At 38.6% G+C, this 27,738-nt stretch overlaps 1 protein-coding gene across 4 annotated transcripts in view; it reads right to left on the reverse strand.

Moving 5' to 3' along the window:
- Nucleotides 1-27,738, reverse strand: part of CDK14 (cyclin dependent kinase 14) — a 653,719-nt gene that overhangs the window by 466,394 nt on the left and 159,587 nt on the right. Inside the window, exon 1 of one of the 4 annotated variants that reach the window (XM_077120144.1) lies at nt 17,475-17,588. The exons of the other annotated variants lie outside the window; for them this stretch is intronic. The gene's annotated coding sequence lies outside the window, so the exon portion shown is untranslated. Of the gene's footprint in view, nt 1-17,474; nt 17,589-27,738 lie in introns of those variants that run through there. 4 annotated transcript variants of the gene reach the window in all.

Here is a 27,738-nt window from a genome sequence, read left to right on the forward strand (position 1 = left end):
TTGCTTCGGATCAAGGAACACACTTCACAGCAAATGAAGTGTGGGAATGGGCACATGCTCATGGAATTCTCTGGTCTTACCATGTTCCCCATCATCCAGAAGCAGCTGGGTTGATAGAACGGTGGAATGGTCTTTTGAAAACTCAATTACGGTGCCAACTAGGTGGCAAAAACTTCAAAGGCTGGGGTAATGTTCTCCAGGAAGCTGTGTATGCTCTGAATCAGCATCCGCTGTATGGTGCTGTTTCTCCCATAGCCAGGATCCATGGGTCCAGGAACCAAGGGGTGGAAATGGGTGTGGTGCCACTCACTATTACTCCTAGTGATCCACTAGGAAAATGTTTGCTTCCTGTCCCTGCTACCCTGAGTTCTGCTGGTCTACAGGTTTTAGTTCCAAAATGGGGTATGCTTTCTCCAGGAGAAACAACAGTGATACCACTGAACTGGAAGTTAAGATTGCCACCTGGCCACTTTGGGCTACTTATGCCTCTGGATCAACACACCAAGAAGGGGATTACATTATTGTCTGGGGTAATTGACCCTGACTATCAGAAGGAAGTAGGACTGCAACTACATAATGGAGGTAAAGAAGAGTTTTCTTGGAATATAGGAGATCCCCTGGGGCGTCTATTAGTACTACCATGCCCTGTGATTAAAATCAATGGAAAACTGCAACAACACAATCCAGGCAGGACCACTAATGGCTCTGAGACTTCAGGAATGAAGGTTTGGGTCACCCCACCAGGCAAAGAACCACGGCCAGCTGAAGTGCTTGCTGAGGGGAAAGGGAACATGGAATGGGTAGTGGAAGAAGGCAGTGATAAATATGAACTTCAACCACGTGATCAGTTACAGAAACGAGGACTGTAATGCTGTTTTGTTCATGTTATACTATTTAAGTTGTAAGATATTAAGTTTAAGAATAAATGTTGCCCAAGGATTTGCACCCTATTCTGGAGAGATTTAATGTGTTTCCAGTTATATGCAGGACAGTTGAGTATTGTCAGGTAAAAGAAAAAATGTGTGCTTATTTGTTTTCATTTGGAAATTAAGTATGGTCTAAGGTGATATATATATATATATGTGCCAAGTTGTCAAGGGGTGGACTGTCATGGTTAGGGACAGGTGTCAACTTGGCCAAGTTGTGGTACCTGTTCATCTGATTGGGCAAGCGCTGGCCTGTCTGTTGCAATGAGGACATTTCATAGGATTAGGTCATGATCACGTCAGCTACATCCACAGCTGATTCCATTTGTAATCAGCCAAAGGGGAGTGTCTTCTGCAATTAGTGATGCTAAATCCAATCATGGGAAGCCTTTTAAGGAGGACTCAGAGGAGACAGGTTCCATTCCTGCTTTGGCTGGTGAGCCTCTCCTGTGGAGTTCATCCAGGCCATCCATTGGAGTCATCGGCTTCGCAGCCTGCCCTGTGGATTTTGGACTCTGCGTTCCTACGGTCACGTGAGACACTTTCATAAATTTTATATTTGCAAGTGTTCCCTGTTGATTCTGTTTCTCTAGAGAACCCTAACTAATACACAGTGCTATTCTACCCTTGTCCTACAGGGCCTCACTCAGTGCTAGGTTCATAATAAAGCTCAATAAGATTCTACTGAATGAATAAATAAGGTTTAAGAAGATTCATTCAAATAAATTATCTTCATACTCTCTTGTTGGAAGAGCTAATGGTCTGAGACATTTATCATCTTATAGCTATTATCAGAAAAAAACAGTAGCTCTGATATGAAAACAAGTCATGCATACATACATATATTCATAAAATGCTATCAACAAAAGCAAGCTCATTGTGATCGGCAGAACTCAAAGCTGACACTCACTGACCCTCAATAATACATTCCCCCCACCCCTGCCCTGGCTGAGTATGATGAGATGTCATGCCCATGATTCTGTTGCATTATACGGCAAATCAGAGATTATCTAGGGTGGGCCTGACATAATCAAGAGAGTTATTTAAAAGCAAAGCCTTTTCTCCAGCTAGTTACAGAAGAGGAAGTCAGAGACAGGTGTTGTAGCTGGCCTAGAAGAAAGTAAACAACCATGCTGTGAATTGCCCTCAGAGCCACAAGGCAAGGAACTGCAGGCAGCCTCCAGGAGCTGAGAACTGTCCTCAGCTGACAACTAGCAGAGTAATAGGAGCCTGAGCCCTACAACCACAAAGAAATGAGTCTGCCAACAACCAGTAAAAGTTGTTAAGAGGTCCCTGAGCACCAGATGAGAACTACAACCTCAGCCTTAATGGCCCAGTGAGGCCCTAAGCAGAGAATTCAGCCACAGAATTCCTGGGCTTCTGACCTACAGAAACTAAGATAATAACCAATAAGTTGTGAAAATTTACACAGTAATAGAAAATTGAAGCACTCATTGTATTGAAATTGCATGAAGCACTTCGGTACTTGAGCAGAATGCTCTTAGGAAGACTCTGCAGGCACTACTTCCCAAACTTGAAACACCGCCTCTATAAGATCCAAAACAAAATGAATGATGACCATCGTGACTACTATCTGCCAACTACTACCATGAGTTTATACTGAGAGTTTTCTGCACGATGTAGCTCCATCAATTTTATAAATCACAACGGTATCATAAAGCCCCTTGCTCTCCATGCAATTAAGTTTATACACAATTTGCACTGGTCTCCACTTGACCTGGGTTTGTGTGAGTACTACCAATAGCAGCACCTGCTTTGGACATGAGTCTCCATCCAGGAAAGCAATCTATACTTGAGTTTTCCATATAGGGAAAAGTGTCTGTTTGGGGCATGTCTAAAGTTAGCAATATTTGGAACAAACTATTAAATTTTATCTGTCCAGCTCCCTAAGCCATGAGCACAACAAAACGTTGAATCCAGGTCCTTCATATGGGGGAAATTAGTCTGGTAGACCTCACAAGCTTCTCAGGACACCCTTCTGGGAACCCTGAATAAAAGAGGGAAGAAATAGATCTAAAGAAGAACCCAGGCAAGGGTAAGTAAGAATTGTGCTCACTGCCTCAATTTCTAGAGTAAAAAAATTATTGACGTGCCCAGACGGCATGAAGAGAGGAATAAGCAGATGAATCGTGGCAATGCAGGAGGTTTCCAGAGGGCAGATTATGCACTGGTGCTGCTCCCCAGTACCAAGTCTTCATCTGAATCATTCTATCTACCTCTTAGCAATCCAAATACACCTCTGTAAATTGGATGTTTTTCTGCCAAAAATGCTTATGATCAAGTGCTGTAAAAGGTCTTAGTGATAAATACAATCCCAAACTATAAGAAAACTAGGGGAGAGAGCATGATATGCCAAATCAGAAAAAAAACAATCTACAGAAACCCATAATCTCAAAAAAGGCAGTTTTTTTGCAACTGTCAAATAGCAAATAGTAGTCATTTGATCTACTGACTTTCATGTGTACCCTCAGTGCTCAGATGTTGGTCTGTTACAAGTCCCCATTAAAAGGAAAAAGGAATCCTTGGAAAGCAGCTGATTTCATTTCATGGGGCAGGAAGCACAAAACAGCTATGGAACACACAGTTATTACGAGAAAAGTAGAATCCATTCAAAAATGTCAGTAACACTGCTGGAAGGACAAAAGAATCTGCCTGAAAGGGCTCCTACTTGCCAACTATGATTATTTAATTGAACCTCAAAAGGAGAATAAATTTATGGTTAAATGGACAAGTTAAATTATTGAAAAAACATGATTTCATTGTTATTCTCAGAGAAAAGTTAATATAAAGGGTGAATGGTAGTTATAATATGAAAGAAGCATGGATATAACAGGATATGTTTGAATTTAACATAGGGAACTGTTAAGTAAACCAAGTAGTGGTTAAAAAAAAAAAAGTGAAAACTATACCAAGAATAAGAAGGATCTGCAGAAAGAATAGATTTCTACGCAGCGCATGCGTGGAGAGAGAACAAAACAGGTTCCAATGACAGCAGATCAGGTCAATATAGCACAGTGTCAAGATAAACAGTATATAGCACTGCCTGAATAATGTTTTACAAAATGCACATATGGCGGAGACAAACTTGGTGGCAAAAACCTTATGTGAAATCATTGTGAACATCATTTTAAGGAAATAAGGTTTAATAACATAAGTGAAATTTAACCCTTCAAAAGGAAACTCAGCTTGACTGCTGACCAGTGACTCAGATTTGAATCACTTTGAGAAAAGCAACCAAGACCAACCACATCAATCAACAACTCAGATCCTCCACCCCTAGGTAGTCTGAGAATGCACTGCTTTATTTGCGGCTTTGTAAACATTACACAATCCCAGAAGATACAAAACAATGCTATTACTGAAGCCTCTGGAAGGTATCTAGGTAAGTAGATCCATAACCCCAGGCAGACATAAAAAGGAATACAGAAATAATAATAATGAAATTAATTAAATCCATGGTACAGGTATTTTTGAATAGGATATGAAAGTACAGTAATATCATTTGCAATCATCATATTATACATGTTTTCTTTGTTTTTTAAGGTATCTGAAAGAAGTTAAAATAATCAGTCACAACTGAATAAGTATTTGAAATTAAGGGAATCTAATTAAGTCTATAATCAATGCTTAAACAGACTGAGGCAAACTGACTTCCAAAAGTGCATTTATTAGGTATATATATAAACATAGATATATGCATGTATGTATGTTTAAGGATGTAGGCACTCAGCCAAGGACAAAGGCCAGTAGCTGTAGATGTTCCAGGCCCAGAAAATCCTTGCACATTCCAGACGCCATCAGTTCTCACTGCCCCCTACACATACTTTGTCAGTGTTCTCAACCTGGAAAACCTCCCTGCCACACCAAGCCATGGCCACACTACATTGTTCGAGACTAACCTTAAAAATTACCTTGCCCAGAAACCCACCTCACTCAGATCACTCCTTTATTAGGAATTCACTTCAGCATTTGTGCCTTCAGTCCACTTCAATATTTTATAGATCTTGTATTATATTTGTTTTCATTTTTGTGATGTTTTTACGTCAACAACTTGATTGTACTCTCCACAGGGCAAAAACTGTGTCTTCTATTCATTTTATAGCCTCCCAAACTGCCTTGCTCTTCAAATTCTGCTTGAAGGGTCTAGAAAAACTGCACTAACTCATAGAAAGGAAAGGGCTTCCACAAGTGAAACTGGTTTTCTCAAAACAAAGGGCAGTCACAGGAAATCTCCAGACCATTCACACACTGCTTGAAAACAACAGAAAGTCAAATAATAAAGGGGAATTAAGAAAGAGTTTTCTCCATGACTGCATTTTTTCACACTTCCTTGTTCCATTTAGAAACTGAAAAGTGACAAAAATCACAAGAGCAGGAATTTCTAAGGGTACTTAAAGACAGACAAAAAGATGAAATCATCACAAGCGCCAAAATAAACATGTTCTTTTATTTTTCCCAATAAATTCAATAAAACCTAGACATGCAAACAAGTTTAGAGATGCACCTACACATTTGGAAGCTCATGTGAATGAATTATTTTGGTTCACTCATCATTAACAGGGGTCTGTTCATTCGCTGGCAGACTCAAGGCTCAGTAAAAATTATTAGGAATTCAAACAGTGTTAGAGGCTCCAAAAGTCACAGTTAGACCTACGATTTTAGCTTAGAGCTATGTAAAATCCAGACAACTGTCTTTTGAACTCACAGCAGTGGATTTGAAGAGCACAACTTAATTCAGTTACGGTTGGCATTCATTGCAAGTGAATTCATTTGTGCTGAAAATTGCTCCTTTGATTCAACCATTTTCTGGTTATGGCATTATATGGGATATAGAATGTGATCTCTATTTCTTCACTCCACACTCTTAGTGAAGGCAAAGATTGGGAAAAGAATTGGTTTAAAAGACTCAGAGTTGGTCCACAGTACATATGCATCACGCATCAGGCAGTAGCTAAGTCATGATCTTTGGACATTCACTGACTATACAGCACAAGTCCAAGGTAAAACTGGAAAATAAACAAAAATCTTGAAAACCTCTTAAAATATTTGTTTTTTTTTCCCTTGCTGGTTGCCCATTGTGAGGGTCTGATGACTTTCTCCTGTTCTCTCAAAATCTGCTCCCAATAAAAAACTGTTATCAGTCATTTAGAACTTTTTGAGCACTCATATCATAGTAGTGCTTCTCCCAGAATTATATGCACTCAAAGCAGTACGGAGCAAAATGTTTTATCCCTTGGAAAAAAGAATTTCAGCTCTCAGAGTACACAGATGGCAAAGTTTGGGAGGAGGGGGATGGTAGTAGGAATTTCTAATGCCACTGGACCACACATGGGAATCACCACCCATGTGACAGCTGCCTTCATCTTAACCCAAACCTACCAAATGTAAAAGTAACCTATGTTCTCTTGGTTGCAGTCTTCTCTTCCCTTTTGTTCCCAATGATGTGGCAGTGTGAATGACTACTGAGAGTGAAGGTATGAATATGGGAATAGAAGTGAGTGTGTTTTAGTTACAGCAATGTTTCATCAGAACCAAGAGCTGGCCTAAAATCCCCTTCAGAACATGAGCTGATAAAAATTAATGCTGACTGCATTTTTTAAAAAAACTAAGGAAATCTTAAAAAAATACGCTTGCTACCCACGAAAGTCAGAACTAAGTGACTGAACAAATCACTTCAATTCTGAGTCTCAGTTTTCTCATCCACAAAGTGATACAGCTGGAGTAAATAGCTCTTAAGATCTTTTACAGCTCTAATGCTCTATTATGAAACCTAGGTGGCAGTTTACGGCTGCTAAATGATTTTAAATAGATCAACCAGATGCTAAGTAAGGCCAGAGACACAAATTCACCTCTTTGTGCTTCCTTTAGGTGCCACTCTCCCTTAAGATTCTGCAGTTTAGAAATGAGCTGCCAGGAACACACCATGACACTTCTCCTGATGAACACGGTCTCCGCAGTAAAATCCTAGCATTGTTTCTCAGTGATGGTGCCTGGGCATTTGGGCTGAGCAATTATTTGTGTGCAGCACTGCCCTACACACTGCAGCACATTTGGCACTCCTACCTACTAGATGCTAGTCATGCCCCTAAGTCACTACAGCAATGAAAATGCCTCCACAAAAAGCTACATCATTTTCAGATTGTACTTCCTTAATTTTTCAATTAAATATATGTTGTCTTTATCTTTTAATCCTGTGGAATTTGTTTTCAAATGCTACCATCCCCTTCCTCCCAAACTTTGCCATCTGTGTACGCTGATAGCTGAAATTCCTTTGTTGGGACAGGAGGAGTCTACCTTTGCTTTGCTCTGCTTCGCATATATCGATTATGATTCCACAGTCAGACTGAAACACCTTGAGCACAAAAACCCTATCTTCCACTGCTTTCGTGGCCCTAATGCATGTGATTCGGGTGTGCTGCCAGTATTTACCCAATGGCCAGTTGTTTTCCTTAGTATAAGCCTTCAACTTTAACTAAAAAAGACCATTAAGAAATTAGTCCCGAGACACAACATAACATGAAGCACCTCCTGAGTCCAAATCTTTTCCAGCGGATAAAAAGGCTTCATCTCATGTTCCCACTCACCAGAATTCAATGTCTAACATTGTGACTCAGTTTAAATATTCTTATTTTTCTCCTGACTAGATTCTTTTAGGTCTGACCTGAACTTTTAGGGTAAGGGTAGAAGTGCCACCTGCACTGCCAGCTGTGGTCTATCTGGTTTTCTAAATGTATTTATCTTTGGAGATCAGGATCTTTCATCTGCGATGTTCTGTAAACTCTGCTGCTCACGGGACCAGCAGCACAGGGATCACCTGGCATCTCAGGCCCACCACAGTCCTGCGGAGTCAGGATCTTTAACAAGATTCCTAGGCGATCTGCTTGCATGGTAAAATTTGAAATGAACTTTTCCAAACCATGTGATGACAGACTCTCCTGTTCTGGTCAAAGAAGGGACTGAAATTGGGAAAGAGGTCAAGTCTTTAAGAAGAGAAATTTGTTTCAGTCTCCAGGTATGAGTGATAATCATTTTAATATTCTTCAGGTATCCCTTTTTTTTGTTCAAACTTCTTACAAAAGATCATGGTAATTTCGGATAATCTTTTAGCATAATCTCGAGCTCAAATAAAATTTTCCAATAATTTCACCCCACATATTTATGAATATAAAAAAATGGGATTTCAGAGGTATGCAGAGTAGAGAAAGAATAGTCATGGGTTACAATAATATATGTGACATTGCTTCTTACATAGAAAAGTATGGATTTATTTATATCTACTACAGAAGTATGTTTTGCCATTACCACCATATCTATGAAAATTACTACAAAACTATCCTAAAAAAATACAAAACCAGAACCTTGCTTTGCTCTTTATGTGCCAAGGTTTATTTGGTAACTATGAAAATAAAAAAGTAATTAGAAGGAAGCCACTACAGAATAAAAAAGAAATTTTAAAAGGAACATAGATTTGCAAAGCAGGCCATCTTCCCCATAACAAGTCTTGCCTTGGAAAAAAAGAAGCCCACCCTCTAGCAGGATGAATTGTGTCAGCTGTGATTAGACATGTTCAAGTCATTAAGGTTTTTGAGAGGATACTAGACAATTGAATGTGATCTTATTTAGATATAGGGTTTTGAAGATGTCATTAGTTAAGATGAGGCCAAAATGGATTAGGGTTGGTCCTAGTCCACATGGTCAGCGCCCTCATAAGGGACAATTGGACACAGACAGACAGCTGAGTGAGAACACCATGTGACATGACACAGAGTGGAAATGGACTGCCGACCACGGTCAGAAGCCAGAAGACAGGCATGAAAATATTCTCCCCAACAGACTTGAGAGCATGGCACTGTTGACATCTTGGTTTCAGACTTCTAGCCTCTAGAATTGTGAGGCAATAAATCTACGTTGTTGTGAGCCACCTAATTTGTGGCACTTTTTTTTTACAGCAACCCTAGGAAAACAAGACAGCCTCTCTGGCATAACCAAACATTTCCCACTCCTAGACTGGACAAAGGACATAAACACCTACTCCCACTCAAAAGAATACGGTGCAGGATAAACCCAAACAGACCCATGTCATGCCATATTAAAATCACTGAGCAGGCAACGGGCTCAGTGGCAGAGTTCTCGTCTGCCATGCTGGAGACCCAGGTTCGATCCCCAGAGCCTGTCCAAGCAAAAAAAAAAAAAAAAAAAAAAAAATTGAACTACTGAATGCCAAAAAAGAAAGAATTGTGAAAGCCAGGAAAGAAATAACGTATCACACACAAGGTGGCCTCAATAAGATTAAATGATGACTTCTCTTCAGAAACCATGCAAGCAACAAGGCAGTGGAAAGTCATTTTTAAACTGCTGAAGCAAAAAATTGGCATCCAAGAATTCTGTATCTGGCAAAACTGTCTTTCAAAAATGAGGGAAGGATTAAGACATTCCCAGATAAACAAAACTGAGGGAGTGCATCATCACTAGACCAGCTGTACAAGAAATGCTAAAGGGAACTCTGAAGGTTGAAGGAAAAAGACATTAGACAGTTGAGGGAAGCCACATGAAGAAAAAGAGATCTCCAATAAAGATAACGATAAAGGTAAAAATAAATACCAGTATTACTGTATTTTTTATTTGTAACTCCATTTTTTTACTTCCTACAGGATTTAAAAGGCAAATGCATAAAATGTAATGATAAATCAATGTTTGCTATTCATTCTGTATAAACACGTAATTTTTGACAAGAATCCCATAAAGGTGGGATGATAGAGGGTTATAGGAACATAGTTTATGTACGTTATTGGAGCTGTTTAATTGGTATCAAAACAAACAAGATTGTTATAGACTCAAAGCATTAAATTTAAGCCCCATGGTAACTACAAAGAAAATATCAGAGAATATGCAAACTCATAGAGACAGAAAGTAGAGTACAGGTGACCAAGATTGGAGGGGAGGGGCAGTGGGAAGATAATGCAAAATGAGTATAGGATTTCACTTTGAATCGAAGGGAAAGTTCTAGTACTGGATGTGGTAAGGGAATGTAACACTGAATGTGATTAATCCCACTGAAGGTATGCTTGGGAAGGCTTGGGATGGGAAGATTCATGTTGTATGCATGTTTACACAATGAAAGAAAAATAAGAAAGATAAACTGAAGACAAAATGACAATTAAATGCAATAAATGAAAAAGGATGAAATCTAAGAATAGAGGAGAAAATTCTCAAAAAGACATTATTGAAACAATAAAAAATTGGAATATAGATTGTAAGCTTTATATCAATGTTAAATATCTTGATCTTGATAACTGCACTTAAGGTGATTATAAAAGTGAATATCCTTAGGGCAGTGCGACGGTGGCTCAGTGGCAGAATTCTCGCCTGCCATATCAGAGAACTGGGTTCGATTCCCAGTGCCTGCCCATGTTTAAAAAAAAAAAGGCTTCAAAAGTGAATATACTTGTTTATAGGAAATGTACATGGAACCTTTCATGTGCAAGGATTATGTGTGAAAGGATTATGATATGTGCAACCTAGGTTGCAATCTAGGTTGATAGAATGCAATCTAGGTTGCAATCTAGGTACAATCTAGGTTGATAGAATGATGTTGCAAAAGAGGCAAAATATTAAAATTGGTGGATCTGGGTATCTGGGAGTGGGAGTATGTTGGAGTTCTCTGTCTGTGATTTGGATTATTTTGGAAGCTGTTTTGTAAGTCTGAAATTATTTCAAAATAATATTTTTTTTTAAAAAAAAAGGCACGGTGATTCTGTGAAAATATGGGTGAGATATATCTTTCAGACACTGTTTCCACTTAAAACTTACTAAATACCCCAAAAAAACCAAGGAGAGAAGGAAGAAGATACGTAAATTTTCTAACTCGCACTTGACATCCACAATTTTATGGTGGTTAAAATTCTGTCCTGTACAAATGGCAGTTGGGGTATATGCTGGTTTGAAAGGATGTATGGACCCTAGAAAAGCCATGTTTTAATCAAAATCCCATTTCATAATGGCAGAATAATCCTTATTCAATAACGTATGTTTGAAACTGTAATCAGATCATCTCCCTGGAGATGTGATTTAATCAAGAGCGGTTGTTAAACTGGATTAGATGATGACATGTCTCCACCCATTCGGGTGGGTCTTGATAAGTTTCTGGAGTCCTATAAAAGAGGAAACATTCTGGAGAATAAGAGATTCAGAGGGAGCAGAGCAGAACGACAAAACCACAAGAAGCCGAGTCTACCAGCCAGCGACCTTTGGAGATGAAGAAGGAAAATGCCTCCCGGAAGCTTCATGAAACAGGAAGCCAAGAGAAGAAGCTAGCAGATGATGCTGTGCTCACCATGTGCCCTTCCAGATGAGAGAGAAAAACCGTGAACTTCATCAGCCTTCTTGAACCAAGGTATCTTTCCCTGGATGGATGCCTTTGATTGGACATTTCTACAGACTTGTTTTAATTGGGACATTTTCTCCACCTTAGAACTGTAAACTAGCAACTTATTAAATTCCCCTTGTTAAAAGCCATTCTGTTTCTGGTATATTGCATTCTGGCAACTAGCAAACTAGAACAGGGTATAATAGCATTTGGATCCTATAGCCAAGTGAATACACTTGGCTACTGGGAGGTAAATATTAGCATTGACATCTATACTGTTCCCTGCCCCAATTTATAGCTAGAAGGCTCAAAAATGAGGCACACAAAATATAGAATGCTCATGTACAATAAGAGAGTGCACTGGTATGAGATACAACAAAGCAAAAAAACTTATTTCAACCTACAAAAGTCCCACAGCTCCCTTAGGGAAATGTAAGACCTGTTTTTCAACAAAATAGAACAATCGAGCTACACAAAATGGCTCACACTGCATGACTAAATAGTTTCTTCATCAAGGCACTATTCCCTTAAAGCTCTTCTAGAAAACGAAAAGCTTGTTCCTGCAAATAGGGACTTTTTTCCCCTGCTCACAGAGTTTACGGGTTTAAACATAGCTGTTATTTATTAGGTTCTGTTTTGGGTGCTACCTGAGAAGGAGAAACCAGAATGTATTTTCAAAGGGCCTCACATCATGCAGAGCTGTGAAATAACCTAGCAAGGGGAACTGACTAGTATTAACTACAGCAATTAAAAAACATCTACCATGCAGAGTAGTGATAACTAATAAACACATCACACTGAACTCAGATTCATAGACTTCTGCAATCAATCGCACGGCCCAGGATGTCTCTACCTGTACACACAGGTTTTTTAAAGCATCTAAGGGCTGAAGAAGCTGTCATTTGTCTCAAAGCTATGCAGAGGACAGGCTCAGGTGCCTTCTGGATTCTGTTTTGTTTCTCTTCTTAGTTTCACTGTACCACCCCTCGCTTCTTTGTACTAAACCAGGCTCAGTTCTTCCTTCGTGTGTTTACACCTTTCAAATATCTGTAGCTCACTATTCTTTATCTCATGTGAGATAAAGCATCCAGAGGGTACAATATCATTAAAAATGGAGACTGAGAAGAAGACACTATTGGAAATACTGACTGGCCCATTAGGATCTGAATTCTTTTCCCTTGGTAATCATATGAACAGCATTTAAAAATAAAGGATTGTAAATATTTTTAAATCCCTTCCCTGAAGGAGAAATACAATGTTCTGAAACAGATGGTTTTATAAATAAATACAAGTTACATCTCTTCACCTACAGTAATCATCTTTTTAATAAAATTTAGATGTATCATTAATGCTTGGATAATAATTTAGTGATTATGGTCAAGAATGACATTATAAAACTTAAAACGTAATTTTTTTTTTCTGATAAAATAAGCCTAAATGAAAACCCCGCCAAAAAATTCTGAAAAATTTAGGGCATCACTCAACATAGGATTGATGTTTGATGCTTTCAAAATTCCCAGAGAATCATATATGGGTCACTAACCACACAGAGCTTATGAAGAGAGACACAGGGAACAATGAGGCTTTGGGGAGAAAATAGAAGTATCTTTCAATGCAGCTTTAACAATTGGTCCATCTACTGTAAAAAGCTAAAATTTCTGCAATAATGAATTTGACAGCAACCCGTTAATAATAAATTCCAACAAGAAGACTGGTTCTGTAATCCTTTACTATAGTGGAGAAAAGTCGACAGTGAATTCTAACTGAGATATCCAAGGTGAATAGAGCAGAGCAGTGGGATACACACATCCTGCTGCTTGTCTGCCATCTGAAAACAAACCCCAGTGCTTCCAGAAGCATTTCACTGTCAACTTCTGTATTTTTAGTGAGATCTCACATAGCAGAGGAATAAGCCACAGGGGCAAATGTGGAGCACTGTGCAGAAGAGTAAGTCTATAGAACAGAACAATTTTCTAATGCCTGCCAGATGATAAATAGAACACTAGAGCATTCTATCACATCCTCCTTTTATCCTTTCCAACCCAGTAATACTAAGAAATTGTCATATATGTTCAATAATCAAACAAACTGGGGAAGAATATAGATCAACATATAATGCAAACTGATAGAAAAGTGGAGATAAAGGTTTTTTAGATGATGACAATGATGGTGCCTAACACCTATAGAGCTCTTGTTACATAACAGGTACTATGAAAAATGTTTTAGAGATGTTTTCTCATTTAATCTGCACGACAAATGAGACAGCTACTATTACTATCTCCATTTCAAAGATGATGAGATTGAGGTACACGTAAGTTAAGTAGCCTATCCAAGTGCACGGAGAGTAAACAGAGAAACCAGTACTTACTCCAGAATTCAGACAACAAAGCTCAAGCTCTTGAATACCAAGTCATCTTCCTTACAAGTCCTCTGGAACTCATACTCCACAAGAACTAAGCAAAGGGCCTATATGACCTGCAATGCTTCCTTCTATTCTCTATTCTCTCTTCTCTTGATATGAAAGAAAAGCACTTTTAAAGCTAAGCCAAAAAACTGCACCTATGATTTGTTTTCTGATCCATCCTCATCTGCCCCCTCTCCATACCCAAATTTAATATGTATTTGATTAATCTAATTCCGAATCAAACTCATATCAAAATTCAGGCCTGAACAGTAAAGTAGCTAGTGGGAGTAAGACTCATTAATAAGGACCAAGCTGACTGGGAAGATGCAATGCCCAGGTATCAGAAATCGTCACGTCGAGTCTTCGTCCTCTATATAGGTTTGGGTTCCCTGGATAGTGTGTTAAAGTCATGGATATAAACTGCTGACTAACCCAGTCTAAGAATCCTGTCAGTCAATGGCAAATTAATGGATTACTCCAGGGCCTTTAAAACCTGACTTTCTAAAAAGGATCCTTTGTCAGAAAACCCATTTAGATTTAAGAGAAACATTATCACAAAGAAATCCTAGAAAGAGAAAGTTGTATGGGTGAAACTAAGCGTTTTCATTCCCAGCTTCTAAAACAATGGGGCTGGCTTAACAGGAATGTATTGGTTCAGGGTTCCAGAGGCTAGAAGGTTTCCTGCCTCTTGGGATGAGAACCTTCTGGCTGGCCTTGGGGGTTCCTTGCTTTTTCTGTCACATGGCAATGTACATGAAAACACATTCTCCTTTCTCTTCCATACTCCACTGACTTCCAGATTCTGGCTGCTGCCCATGACTTCTCTTTCTGTGGCCTTCTCTGTAGTACTTTCAGTAATGGATTAAGACCCATCCTGACTTAGCTGGTCCACCCTTAACTGAAGCAACCTCATTGACAGGTTCTGTTGACAATGGGTTCACACCCACAGGAATGGATCAAGATGAAGAACATGCTTTTTTGTGGTACATCATTCCAAGCCACCACACCAGATTCACTTCAATCAATGGAAAACTGCTTAATATAGCATCAAGCTTACTCCCTCTCCCATTCTTTTCATATTCTAATTCAGAGGATAACCAGGATTTTCTGGGTGAGTGTCCACTGAGATAAGAGCAGTGGGATATGCAAGAGGGCCTGCAGGCTCCCACTGGCTAAATGGGACTTTTAGGATAATGAGCAGTTCTAACATTCTTTGATTTGGTAAGAGCACCTCAAAATGATCCATCTTTGCTTATTAAGTTAGTATAGTGATGGACTAGAAGCAGGGTGGGTGAAATTCAAAAGTTAACAATCACCCATTAGTTAATGGCCACAGTCCATTTTCCTACTGAGCATTTTAGATGATGGCTCTTCTCTACTGGCAAAAAAATTGTATGTTTAACCCGTGAGAATCGTAGTCGCCCAGTCACCATGCTCAATTGCCAAGCCATGTAAAGATATAATTGTAGATCTTTCTTTCACTGCACTTCTATACCTTATTCCTTGCTCCTCCTCACAGGCTTCTATTTTTAGTATCACCAATTTTTCTTTTATGATAATCATATGGGACCTTGTTTTAATGACATCATATAATAAAGAGGAAAAAAATTGTTGTCTTTTCCATATAAAAATCAAAGCATATGGTATCTGTTTTGCAATTACCAAATGTGGAAAATACAAACACATGTAACCCAAAAATTCCTTCTTGGAATATTTTTAGAAGATGTAGATTCTAAGTTCCATGGGGACAGCCACCAAACCTGTTCTACTTACCAGTGATACATGGCAGACTCTCCCTCCATAAATGTTTACTCAATAAATAATAGATAAATGCTTCAAAGAAAGTAGGGGAAGGATTCAATAAGTAGGAAATATAATGTTTTTAAAACATCAAACTTATTATCTATGATAAAGTATAATGGAGCACACTCCAAATTAAAATACCAACTGTACTATAGCTAAGGACCTTCAGGGCACAGGGCATATCTATTCCATCTGTTTGTCCCTCACAGCATGGCTTGCAATGTCTTCATATAGTACATAGTTAATAATTATTGGTAGAATGAAGGAAAAAACTGTATGATTACAAAATCAGTGTCATGTTATTGTTCTCGTCTCCTTTGCAAAAGTTAGTTCTTTTTCGCAAATATACAATTTCTTCTGTCACAGGATGGAAAAATAAACTTCACAGCTTTCACACAAGTGAAGGTAAAATATAAATAGCTAGAACACAACACACTTTCAGGAAAAAAAAACAGCAAATATGTTGCACATCATACTCTAAATAGAAAAAAGTTTTTATTAAAAGACAACTAGTCTGGAAAAAACTATAGTATAGCCCATCTTTATTTTTTTAGCTAATTATAAGTGGCCAAAATAAAAGAAAATTTGAGCCCACTTTGGAAAAATACCCAAAATCAATGTCTAACATTTAAAATAAATAGCTGAATGTATGTAGTAGCACATTTAAGCCTCCTCCCAAAATAATTTTACTTAAAGGGAACCCTAATATTAACATATTATCAACATTTCTATCAATCAGCCTGTCAAGTAATCAAGTGTTCTTTCTTAAATTTACTCACATCACAAAAGTATACAGAACTGGCTTATGGTCAACGAGCTATACTAAATTACTGATGATTTTCTCAATTAATATTCACTATCTACATCATTATATTTTACATGAATCACTGAGTAATGAATACAAAAGTAGAATATTTTTAAAGCAAAAAAGTCAAATGTGAAATCCTTAATATTAAGCAGCAATATAAGAGACAAATCTTATAAACTTATAAACTTACCAGGGCAACATATTAATCTCACTTTGAACAATGTTAAAATACGTCCCTCAACTTCAAACCCCACCAATACAGTGTGCCTATTAACAAAGGAAATAGGAATTCAACTTCTGATGATGTCAAGGTTTACATTTCTATCTCTTGGCTATTATCATCTTCAAAAGCAGGTAAGCATCATTTTGGAGCTGCCTGTCTGGGTCCCTCATGCATGCGGGAGTTCACCATTAGCATCCAAAATGCTAACAGTCTACTATGAGAGCCAGCACTTCAAGCAGAACCACAGGAAGGATTATCACTTCTGTACATGCAGACATAACCGATACAGGTGTAATGATGCAAAATACCGGCACACTGACCTTTGCTAGGCAGCACACACTGAAAAGCAGGTGCATTTCTGTACTCCAGAAGGGCAAGGGGGTGGAATGAACAGAGAGGAAGCCCCCAGATCTCTCAGATGTTTATTGCACTCAGATCCGATCCCACTAGATTCATAGACATCAGTTTACCCAAATGGAAAAAGTGTTTTCCTGTCCTTCACTTGCTTGACTCAGAGGGCATTCAGCCAAGCACAGCGAGGCAGAACAATCTAAAAGATCTCTTTAAGCTATAATAAATAAGACTAGTTTCAGAAGAAATAAGACTCAGCTATGGCAAAGAAGCACAGTCGTTAAACCTGTCCCTCATCTTATCACTGCTTCTGGTGTTTACAAACTACAAGCAATAGCCTAGGGAATCTCAAGAGACTCTCTCATGAGTAACCTCCCGTCAGATCCTCAATTTAAATACCCCCTTTACCAATCTGTGATGGTTTTGGCAGTTAAATAGAAGGGGGTGAGTTAAATGACATGCATAAAATGAATCCTTCTTTTCAAGTTGTAAATGAGTGAGTCAGGATTCAGACTTGCCGAGATGCTCCAAATTAAAACCCTTGCTATAATTTTAAGCATGCTCCGTCTTACCGTTTTGCTGTTGTCTGTCTCAGGCTCGATTCACCTGGAACTCTTTAACATATCTCTAGCAATGTGTTTGCACCAGGCCAGCCTCATACAGCAACTGAATTCACATCTTTCTGCACTAGCAAGCTGAAATGGTACGGCCGTACTACAACCAAGAAAGGGGGAAGCATAAGCAAAAAAAAAAAAAAAAAAAAAAACAGAAATCATCTAAGAGAAGCTAATCTCACTGGAAAAAGACCAAAAGGCAATCAAAAGAACACAAAGGACAAACTAACACTTAGTGTATATAGCTTTAACAGTTCTATTTTTTTTTCCAAAAAAAAGTCTATTTTTTTTTCTGCAAACACGATGGACTTGCCTGTGGAGTTCCCAGGAAGGCAGGGTACCGGGGCTCTGCAGCAGCATTGCAGCCAAAGTAACCATGCATATGCTGTCCAGGCAATTCACCACACACTATCTCTTCAGAAAAATATTGATTTGCAATGCAGGGCTGCTTCAAAAGAATACAGAAAGGGAGCCAGACAGCTAATGGTGATTACATAGGAGGAAAAACATTTAATCAAGGGGATGCACCTAATCATGCCCAATTCAATTTTTTAAAAGCTCTAGAGGAAACCAGTAAGTGTCCTGAGTGACAACCCCATTAAATAACAATGTGAAATTCTGGAGAATGCCAAGTTTAGGGTACCGTGATTCACACTACAAAAGATACTGAAATGGTTCAATATGTCTATGTGCATATATTTATCATATGTAAATGGGACATTATGGAAAGTCTAAAATAACCATGCATGAGGTGAAAAACACCCAAGTGCAGCATACATGGAACCAGAGTGATAGATGCATAGTTATGACCTTGCAGAATCTGTGGTGGGCTTAGAGCTCACACCATCCTCAAAAATAAAATACCCACACAAAAAAAGAGCGCACAAATCTTAGGCAAATTGTGCCAAGTCACACCACAGGGTTCCGGGTGGGAAAGGAAGGATGCCAAACTGCTACTCTCACAGCGACCCCTACAGGAGAGTGGCTGATCTACAATTCATACAAGATGTCCCTATTCTCAAAAGATGTAACAACAAAACAGCATAAATTAGATTAAGAAGCAAGGATACAACTAAGAAACACAGAAGGCAAAGAAAGAAAAGACAACCATGAAAGGTGACCTTATATACATTCATTTAAAAATCAAGGTACAACAGGAGATAACTATTGTGTCAATGTTGCGTACCCAAAATTCCCAGAGCTCTCAAGATTGAGGGCACACCCATGATCAGAAATTTCGCTTGGGGAAAAATGTTCTCCTTTCACATCCTAACTGATTTAAATGGCTCATCTCCCATAGCCCACCCCCACTCGCAGACCACCTTCACCTTCATCATTTTGAATGACACTCTGAAGATATTCAATTTTTTTTCCCACAAATGCACATTCAAAATCTTACAGAAAGTTCTTCTTCACACACAAATACTACATACTACCTTCTCTGCCAAAGCCAAAGAAGAAAGCTATCTCCTTAATATCTGAAAACTACTGAAATATATAAACTTCATTATATCCGCAGGCAAACTTTATTTCAATAAGTCTTTCAAGATCCCGAGGTTTTGTTTGTGATTGCTCATCCCTCCAGCCCACAGACTCTCCTTTTTCAGAGCCGACAGCTTTTATTATTTGAATTATTTAGAATTTAATTATGCTGCCTCTCATAAAACTCTTGTTTGTTAACATGTTCCTCATTTTAAGGCCTTTGTGGGATGGACCACATCAATTGCATCTTTTTGTTATTTTTTTATGACATGTAATACAATGCTATGTATCTAAAAAATATTAAATACTTAAAAGAAACAATGAATTTCCATAACCCCATATTTTAAGGCTAAATGTTGTTCTTTGGCAACCTACCCTCCTCTATCTTCCAACGTTTCATGAAAAAAAAATCCATGTTGGAAGTGTTACCTGAGTTATCTCATCTAAGTAATTTCAATACCCATTTTTTCTATAGAGTTGGCTGATAAGGGAATGTTTACAATTGTCATGTTCATTAAGATATCTTGTATATAAACAAAAAACCTTAGTACTCTAAAATTTCTCCTTTACTCTTTCATTTATTCATTCAACAAACATGTACTCATGCAACTAGTCATGTTCTCTCCAGACAAGGAACCAAATGAGTGGTTAGAAACAAAGTAAATGATTACAAACACACTAAAATCAGTGTTTTGAGAGAACTCAGGTGGGTGCAAATAACTTTCCTTGGATGTTTCAGAAAACATTTTACCAAGGAGGGGGCATAACGCTGTGGCCCAAGAGATTAAGGGCATTTGAGGAAAAGCATGACAGGCATAAAGACTCAGAGGCTGAAACTGGAAGACGTGTGAGGAAACAGCCAACAAGTACACACAGTGGTGGCAGCTATGAAGCCACGGGAAAGGTGGGCCAACACCAGAACACAGAATGACCGGCGAGCCATAACAAGAAACTGGGGATTTTATCCTACAGGAAGCAGCCATTTAATCCTAAAGGAAGGCACTAAAGGCCTACAGGCAGAAGGATTACCTGAGAGAATTTTTCATGTACAATGAAGATGGAGTAAAGAAAAATGGATTAGAGGAGTGAGGTGTAGGAGGTGGGGAAACCACTTGGGAAGCTAAGACAATACACAGATGAGCAATAATGGAGGTCCTGCACTAAGGCAATGTTTGAAAACAGGGGGGTACAAAGACAAAGGAATTGAGAGACATTCAGTACAAGTTACTTGGTGAGTGATTGGACATGAGGGCTCAGCAAAAGGAAATACCCAAGTACAACTCTAAATATTCTAGTGTGATTAGTTGAAAGGTGGAGTCATAAACTAAATGAATAGATAAAAGAATGAAGTTTTGAAGAGGAGGGAAAACTGTCATGAATTCAACTTTGACAGACTGAATTTCAGATATCTTTGGGACACCCAACTGGACATGTTGAACAGGCAGCCATGTAAGGGTCTGGAGCTCAGAAGAAAGGTCAAAAGCCTGCTTGTGTGTCTTAGGTAGGGGTTCTCTAGAAATAAGAGAGGAGCCCAGATTCTTGCTCAAAATATTTAAGGAGGGCATTCTCTCAGAGACAAGAGTGAGGAGTTAGGAGAGGAAGGATGGGAAAAAGCACAAGAAAGAATGTGGCCCCAGATGAACAAGTGCACCCAGCATTCATCTCACTGGAATCAAGAAGGACGGCTTTTAATAACCCTGGGCTGGTCCATCATTGCCCAAGACCTGGAGAGGAAGCGTCTCTGTTTTAGCTCACTGACCAAGGAGAGTTGGGTGGGGAATCCACCACGCTATGTTTCAGACACACTGGACAATTATTCTACTTCTCAAAGCTGTTTCCTGCCTCAGGAATCAAACTGTTTCTCCTACTCTCTCTGCCTAGAATGCTCTCCCCAGATAATCACTTGTCTGACCCCTTCACCTTGCTCAGGTGGGCTCCTCAGAGCCTTCCCTGACCTCCCGCTTCTGTTCCTGCTTCCTCACTCCCAGTCACTTCCTATCACAAGCCACTGCTTTTTCTACTAATTTACTTTGTTTGTCTTCCTCCTCCACTAGAATGGAAACAGCTCAACGTGGACTGTCACTCATTCATTCTCTGTATTTCCCCAGCCCCGAGAATGGCACTCAGCACTTGTCGCATACATCTATATTATGAGGAGTTGCTGATGACAGTAGTTCAAACAACTTCTGTGGCGTTGGTACACGGTGGAAATGGATGGGGAGCTTCAGGAATGGGGGGAAGAACAAATGTATAAAAAATGTATCAACAAATGTATTAAAAAACTATACAAGTTTGGTCAAAAAGCAGAGGTAAAGCAGTTAGAAGGCAAAGAGGCTAGGGGGCAAAGCTGCAGGAAATTAATTATTTTGTTCATCTTACATGAGATTCACAATTAACTATACTATTATGAATATCTTTTGAGGAATATCTTTTAGGGGGACACTGAGATGGACCTGAAACCATGATGCCATAGACGAAAAATAATAGGGGTTAGGATAAAGCTGCTATCTTCTTCAAAGGAGAAGAGACAAAAAGCCGTGGGTAAAAAAAAAAATCATCTTGGCGGATACAGAAGAAAAGACAAGAAGGAAGGCAGATTGACAAAAATGCTAAAATTTGACATTTTTGCAGGTAAACAAAAACTGATCCCTTTAAGTGTCTGCATGATTTGAACATATTCTGAAATGTATTGCACTTCCCCGATTTATTAAATAGGACATGATACATATAATTTAACGTTCAGTTGATGATGGGGGCAATTATGAGCATTCACCACAGCCCTCAGAATGTGGCAGCAGGTCTGCAGGCCACTGGCTCCTTAATAATTATTGAGATTATTATTATCTCAATAATCCCTCACCTATGATTTCTCTGCTTCATTTTTATGGTTTTCTCTCTCGGCATCAGGCCTTCTTTGAGTCTTAAGGCTCTACCTGTGCCTCCATCAAACATACCACACTCTTCTCAGTCTTGTCACAAGTTTCTTCAGCCCATCCCTAGATTAGGCAACTAGATAAACAGGCTTACTGGAAGAGTGTGAGAAGAGAGGCCTGATCTGAGTCAATAGGGTGGGGTACTGCAGAACCAGAGCTTTCTCCCGAGGGGAAGTGAGTAGGTTTTACCCCCATAGGCTTTATGGTACTTCTGTCCGTGCAAAAATCCTTGTTTCGTGTCAACCTGCCTCGAAAGACCTCAGACTTATAAGGGTGCAAAATGTCTACCACTCACATTAGCCATGTCTTACAGACAAATGGGACAGAAAAGAAAAAAAAAACCTGTAGAAAATAAATAATTGAAAGAAACAATGGAGAAAGCTCTTTTTAAAAAAAAAATGAGAAAAGAAAAAGAAACAGAAACATGAAATAAAAAATCTTTTTTAAAAATGGGAAAAGGATAAGGGAATAAAGGTTACTTTATGAGTTAATGTCATCAAATCTCTAAGAGGTGAAGGAGGTGTTATATATGAATTGTGTCCCCCCAAAAGGATATGATGAGGTGCTCACTCCCAGAACCTCAGAATAGGACCTTATTTGGAAATAGGGTCGCTACATGTGAAATTAGGCAAGTTAAAATGAGGTTATATGGAAGAGGGTGGGACCTTAATACCACATGAATTGAGTCCTGGTAAGAAGGGGAGAAGAGACACTGACACGAGAGAAGGCCTGTGATGACAGAGGCACAGACTGAGTGAGGCCATAGCCAAGGAATGTCAAAGATGCTGGTCACAAGCCAGAAGACAAGCATAGGACAGATTCTTCCCCTAGAGATTTGAGAGACCGTGGCCCTTCCAACACCTTGATTTCAGACTTTCAATCTCCAGAACTGTGAGATAATAAGTTTCAATTGTTCTAAACCACCCCAGTTTCCCATACTTTGTTACAGCAGCACTAGGAAATTAAGACAGGAGTCAAAATAGAAAACTTCAATTTTATATTGAAAAGTGATAAGGATAGAAATTTCCCAAAACGAACTTGATTTTCAAGTCATTATAATTCCATATAGCCCAAGCAATTTCATTCTACTGTAACTTTTACAGTAAAATGTTCACTTTGTACAGAACTTTTTGGTAAACCTAAATCCCCTTGCCTTTTTTTTTTTTCCAGAAAAGCCTAAAAGTTCTACCACTTAACTCTTCTCCGTTGGTGCCATTCATGGCCTACAAGAAATTTTATTTATTGAAAATATTTCTTCAAAACACTGAAATTCTGGAGAAGTCTGAATTGAATACTTCAAAGGCATTTCTCAGTCACATTACGCAAACTATCATTTTGGTGTCATTCATGGCATTTCATGGAAGCCTTAGGATTTCTCTATGAATGACTTCAAGTATTTCCTTTACCACAAAACTCTGAATGTTTTGCTAATTTTATCAGTAAATATAGGAGAGTCTATTGCAATCCAATAAATTTGCTCCTGAAAAATTTTGTACTCTGGTAAACTACATTATAAAAACAAGAGGTTTTATGGAGACAATGAAGTTGGGAGCAGACCACTCAAACTCCATATGACCCCAGAACCAAAGAAAACAAACACAATCTTAATAAACATACCCATACAGGCCATATCTTCTTCATCTCTGCATTCCCTATGGTGCTGATGCTGGGCCTTATAGTCAGCAGATGCTCTATAAATGTTTGTTGGATAAAATCATTGGGCCATACCCTTGATTTTGAGGTTTACTCTTGTGAAGCTCATGTAGGTAGGGGAGAAGCACAGACTACCTACAGGTATACCTAAGAGTTACTTCTGGAGGGCCTCATTTGTTTCTCAGATGTGGCCTCAACCCCTCTAAGCCCAACTCTGGAAGTGAAATCATTGACCTCCCCCTTTCATGGGACATGACATCCAGGGGTGAAAGTCTCCCTGGCAATGTGGGAAATGACTCCCAGGGATGAATCCGGCCCTGGCACCATGGGATCAACAATTCCATCCTGACCAAAAGGGGGAAAAGAAGCATAACTAATAAAGTATCAGTGCAGAGAAAGTTCAAATAGAGTTGAGAGGCTACTCTGGAGGTTGCTCTTATGCAAGCTTCAGTTAGACATTGCTACCTATCATAACTTACCAAACCCCAACCAGGACATTCCAGCCTATCCTAAAGAACATGTAGGGCAATATGTAAGATTCCACAAGGGTTCCATGCACTAGAGTAACTTTCCAGAAACCTACAACCTCCACATGGGTCCCTGGAGCAAATAAGCTCTGAAACCTAGAAGGCTCAACCTCTCCAGAACATCAGGTAGTTCCATCTCTCTACCCCATATTAGTGACAGACCCTTCCAACAAGAAAAACTTAGAATTGCCATAGCCCAAACACACCTAAAGAGAGGGAAAGAAAGATCAAAGGTGGTGGTGGAGTTATACAGAAAAGATGGGATTTAACAAACGAAGATAATTGCTGAATCATTAAATTGCTATTTCTTTTAGTCTCCGGTATCTTAGAGCAGCTAGAAGTAAAAACCTAAAACTGTGGAATTTTTTTAACCCATGTTAAACTCTTAAATCTGTTTTACAACTATATATATATATATATATATATATATATATATATATATGTATTTGTTCGGTAGAGAAATCCTGCACTGATCAATGTGAAAGTTAAGGTGAAAAAAATCTCATGTTATGAACTTCTAGGCTGGAAATTAAAAGTTCAAAGATACAGCTATATAGGGGAATTTAAATTTCTAAGTCTGTCAAGAAGCAGCATGCAAGGTTTGAGAATCATGAATCTAAAGGGAGACAGGTAGATACAGAGTTCAATGACAAAAAGACTTTACTTTGCCTGGCTTCAAAAATCTGATTTCTGGTTACAGTTCTGCTCCTACCCAAGGTTTCAAACTTCTCCTTTTATGGAACAATTATCTTCCTTCCTGCAAGTCGTGTTTCCTGATCAAATGTCCTCAGTTAACCCTGAGAAACAACTTGCCTGCATCCTAATCTCTATTCCCCACCCCACTACCCACCCTGTTTCCCAGCAGATTTCTAATCTTTATCATACAGGATTTGTGACTGCATTTAAACGTGGTTTCTACACATATAAATATCCACATTTATTGATCTATTATGGTGAAATTATCATATTTTTTCCTTAAAAAAAAAAACACACCTAGATGCAGTCATATACAAAATGCATGGGCATTTACATGACCCCCCATGGTTTTTTCTATTCTTTCTCTAGCAGAAATACAACTGGATTTTTGATATGGTACCCTACCCCAAGTGTGTGAAATGGAGAAGACCTAGATGCAAAAGTGATTTTAGTATGAGCATGCTCACAAAATATTGGTATCAGAAGAGTTCTAAATGCATAGCACTAGTATAATCTGAGAAATGTTCAAGAACAGACCCAAAACCCTCAGTTAGCAGCAACAAGAAAAGCAAAAGGCATTCAAAAAAGACGTGAAGAATTCTCTATCTTCCTTATGTCAGGATGCCAGTGAGAATAGAGGCTACAAAATCCATGACTCTCAGAAAGTTTCCTAAGAGGAGCTAAGCCTCATTTTTGTTTTATTTTGTTTTTTCCTCCTTATCTGAGTTTTTGATGAAACTATGAAAAAAGTTTTCTAGTAAGGGTTCATATGTGCTGTTTATTACTTTTATGAACTTTATTCCAGCTTTCTAAAATTCTACTTTAGTTGGGAAATCAGGAAAATCCCAAAAGAAAACTTTTTTAACACACAGCCTGCCAGACAAACATAAAATAATAATTTTTTTATTGCAGTTGACGTTTTTAAATCTAGAAAAATTCTGCCATTTATCTAGTAGGAGCCTTGAAATATTTTTTTTAACTAATAAGTAATTTGCCTCCTTCGTCTCACACTATACATCTAAAAATTAAAGTAAAATAGGAATCGGGACCACGGGAGAGAACGGGTTCAATGCTGAACATTGAACAGTAAACATTCATGATAATGAAAGGACAACCAACTACAAAAAAGCGCAACTGACATTAAAATATATGCTCTTATGTAATTTAATTGCTTTTCCTGTAGCCAGTGTTTTAGAACTTGCCATTTCAAGCTAATACTGATAATACTGGTAAGATTTAGATCATTCTAAGAGTATATATATACACGTAACCCTCAAAAGTAAACAAAAGTAGGGATTTGTCATTGTATCATCATATAACCAGTCCAGTCTCCCTGGTGTAATAGAGAATCAGGTTCACTGAAAAAATGCTTAAGTAACAGGGAAATGAACAACTCTGAAACAGTTTAACTTGCTCCTACAACCCTTCTGCATTCAGGACAGAAAGGACAACGGCAGCACTCAAATACTAGTTGAATTCTTTCTACCACTGCCTGGTGAATGCTTTTCTTCAGTGGTTATTAAAACAGGATAGGTTCCTCTTTCCAAGAAGTAGAATCAATTGTTCTGAATGACCAGCACATCTTCCCTTTTCTCTTGGGCTATGTCCATCAAGGACTCGGCACAGTCCAGGACCAGACCAGGGTCTAACTTGGGCCAGTTCGTCCCTGGGTCTTTTCCGCCAAGCTGAGTTGCACTCCACCACCACCCCCCACCACCCCCACCACTCCTGCTGGTGGCAAAGCTGGGAAAGTGAGGGCTTAGAAGCCAGGTGTAGTGTATTTGGCCATGTAAAGAAGCTGGACTGGCACCCTGAAGCCACCAAGCAGTAAGTGTAAGACGAGGGCAAGGGACAGAGAGCACTGATGGTATCAAATCCCTGGTCCCAGCCCCGGAGGGTCTCAGCACTATCTGGTTGTCTGATTTTCCAAAGTGTGGCTGTTCAGCCCTTCCTCTTCGTTTCATCATGACACACTATCCTTCCAATAAATCCTTTTTTTTCCCCATTAACTAGTTCAATTTGATTTTCAGTTCCTTGCAAACAAGAGTTCTAGTATCCAAAATGGATGTGGTGATGATAGCACATTGTGAATGTAATTAACAACACAGAATTACATATGTGAATGTGGTTAAAAGGGGAACTTTAAGGTCATGTAAGGTACTAGAATAAAAATTAAAAGAAAAAACATAGGACTGTACAAAATAGTGAACCCTATTGTAAATGATGGGCTACAGTTAATAGTACAATTATAATATTTTTCAATTGTAACAAAGATGCCCCACCACTGCAAAGTGTTAATAACGGGGCAGATATGAGAATTCTATTTCCTGCATGGTTTTTCTACAATCCTACAAACTTCTTGAATTAAAAAAAAAAATCTTTTTTTTAGAGTTCTAGTACCCATGGAAGGACACATATGAAAAGTATGTGGAGTTACTGTGAAGCACTAATGCCAGAGCTAGAGCTAAGTAACTGATTAGATGTGTTGTTTTAAACTCTAGGAAAAGAACATGTAAGGTTGATTTAACTTCATATCAGTGGGAAAGGATACATATAATAGTAGGTAAACAATTTTTGCAAAAATACTTCATACACATATATCACTATTTCTATAAACTTGTACTAAATTGAGTATTATTTATATATAAAAGAAATCTGTTTATTTAGTCATAATTTATATTTAATGGCATAACTGTCACAAGTCACGGTGCATTGGTTATTAATCAGTTATCCACACCTATAGGCAGCCTGAATGCTTGGCACCCCAGTTGCTATGGTGGAAATACTCAAAACTGTAGGCACAACACCTAAAAGGAAATAAACTGACTAACTTTGTAGATAGCATCTATAAGATGCTGGTATCAGCTCCCATAAGGAGCTGAGAAATGTCATAAAATCCATGAAAGTGAAATCAGTTTGTTGCACCAACTT

Source organism: Tamandua tetradactyla, chromosome 1 (assembly GCF_023851605.1).
Source record: "Tamandua tetradactyla isolate mTamTet1 chromosome 1, mTamTet1.pri, whole genome shotgun sequence".
Lineage (NCBI taxonomy): Eukaryota > Metazoa > Chordata > Mammalia > Pilosa > Myrmecophagidae > Tamandua > Tamandua tetradactyla.